Source organism: Micromesistius poutassou (assembly GCF_964030765.1).
Source record: "Micromesistius poutassou genome assembly, chromosome: 19".
Taxonomy (NCBI): domain Eukaryota; kingdom Metazoa; phylum Chordata; class Actinopteri; order Gadiformes; family Gadidae; genus Micromesistius; species Micromesistius poutassou.
Window position 1 is genome coordinate 6,747,599 of NC_140289.1, and position 2,500 is coordinate 6,750,098.

A 2,500-nucleotide genomic window follows, 5' to 3' on the forward strand; every position below is an offset into this window, starting at 1 on the left:
TCAACCTTTAAAGGTTCAGTCTCAGAGCCATTGCAGAGGACAGCTGCTGACATGTTGTCATGTAGGAGTCTCAGGATCCTGATGTACTTTTCTGGGCACCCACACTTGGATAGGATTGTCCAGAGGGCCTGACGGTTGACTGAGTTGAAAGCTTTTGTGAGATCTATGAAGGCCATGTATAGTGATTGTTTTTGTTCCTTGCATTTTTCTTGTAGCTGTCTGGTTGTGAAGATCATGTCAGTCGTGCCACGGGCAGGACGGAAACCACACTGTGTTTCAGGGAGGATCTCCTCTGTTAGAGGGAGGAATCTCTTAAAAAGAATGCGGGTGATGATCTTCCCGGTGGTAGATAGGAGTGAGATTCCCCTGTAGTTTCCACAATCTGCTTTGTCACCTTTCTTGAAAAGGATGACAATCAGTGCATCCCTGAGGTCTGATGGTATCACCTTCTGGTCCCAGATCTTCCTAATGAGGGCATGTATGTGCTGATGGAGGTTAGCCCCTCCGGCCTTCAGGATTTCTGCAGGAATCCCATCAGGGCCAGTGGCTTTGCTGTTGTGCAGTGCTGAGATGGCATCGCAGACCTCCAGCAGGCTTGGTGGATCACCCATTTTGCCTGAAAAGGGTGTTGGTGACAGAGAGATTGTGTTCTGCACACTTGGTGAGGAGGAGTACACCATTGGAGTTGATATTCCCTACAGCCTCTTTTCCAATGGTGCCACTCCATGTTGTATAATCCGACCCACTCTAGCATTGAAGTCCCCAAAGAGGATCATTTTACTTAATACTAATAATTAATTACTAATAATACTATTTAGTTAGTAGCACCAAATCATCTTGGTTCATTAGGAGGAATTCCTGCACTGAAGAGTACACACACACACACACACACACACACACACACACACACACACACACACACACACACACACACACACACACACACACACACACACGAAGATCTTTCCAGAACAATGGGGTTGAGCTGAGGACTGGAGCATCCTGCCACACCATGGGGGAGCCACACAAACTTCCACACACTCCACACACACATTAGAGACCTAATTGAAAGAGTGTGCAGTTCCCCGCCCCCCCCTTCCCCAAATTGCTTCGAAGCCGTTTGCTAATTTCTGCCATTTTTCTTCCTTTTCCTTTGGAAATGAGAATCCACGCTGGCTGAGTGGAGACCAAACAGATCGTGATGCATCCGGAGAGAAGAGCAGAGGGTTTAACAGCGTTTATTCAAATGTGCTGTACATTACTGCAGTGCTGTGTGCATTAGTCCTCCTTCCTTAGTACTGCGTGCGGGCCGTGGTACTACTAGGGGTAATCGGTGTAATAGTAGTTCTCTGTGTATTTATCTATCCTGTATGGGCAGTGTGTACAGCAAACATAGTGTTCTGTACGCAGTGGTAGCCATTGTACAAGTACTCTACTATGTAAGCTTACTATTCGATATACAATTACAAAATATATAATATTATACTATATACTATATTGTATACATTATAATTTCTACTATATAATACAGTATTTATATGCTGTCAGTGAGTCGGAGTGAGTGTGCACGTGGGAGTGTGCACGGCCAGATCGATAGCTCATGCATTAAACTGTGAATATATGACTGTAGAATGAGTGATGCGACAGTGATGAATGACTCTCGGGTGTCGCCGCGGAAACTCATGCATTAATATGGACACACATATACACAAATACCTGCACACACGCGCACACACACACACACACACACACACACACACACACACACACACACACACACACACACACACACACACTTGCACACACACACACACACACACACACACACACACACATACACAAGCACGCCTGCACCCACATACACAGACACGCGCTTTCATGCTCACACACATGAACACACACAGACACACATACAGACACACACACACACACACACACACACACACTTTAGCAGAATGTTTGAAGCAGAAGGTGTGAAAACAAAACCCTCTGTGACCCAAACCCCTTAAGCCATTCTGTCTGAGAAGACTATGACAAAGTGATTATCTCTCAACGACAATGTAGACACTATCAGAGAAGAGAGAGGGGAGAGGGGAGAGGAGAGAGGAGAGAGGAGGAGAGAGGAGAGAGGAGGAGAGAGGAAAAGAGAAGAGAGGAGAGAAGGTGAGGAGATAGGAGAGAGAAGGTGAGGAGAGAGGAAAGAGGAACCTGGTTAGAAAAATGCTGTCTAAATGCAGTCCATTTAGCGGAGGAGGATAGCGGAGGACAGAGGAAGGGAGAGGAGAGATAGGAGAGAAGAGAGCATAGAGGAAAGGTGAGGAGAGGAGGGGAGGACGAGCGGTTAAGTAGAGAGGGGAGACGGGGAGGCGGAGAGGAGATGAATGGGGTGAGAAGAAGGGAGCATTGAGGAGAGAGGAGGGAGAGAGGGGAGAGAAAGGGAGAGGAGGAGAAAGAGAGAGGGAGAGATGAGGAGAGAGAGTGAAGGGAGGGGAGAGAGAGG

General features: G+C 47.1%; 1 protein-coding gene across 1 annotated transcript in view; it reads right to left on the reverse strand.

Annotated features, from left to right (window-relative positions):
* The window catches only part of galnt14 (UDP-N-acetyl-alpha-D-galactosamine:polypeptide N-acetylgalactosaminyltransferase 14 (GalNAc-T14)), a gene marked incomplete at its 3' end in the record, with an annotated part of 94,487 nt that overhangs the window by 26,545 nt on the left and 65,442 nt on the right, over positions 1-2,500 (reverse strand). The window lies entirely within an intron of this gene.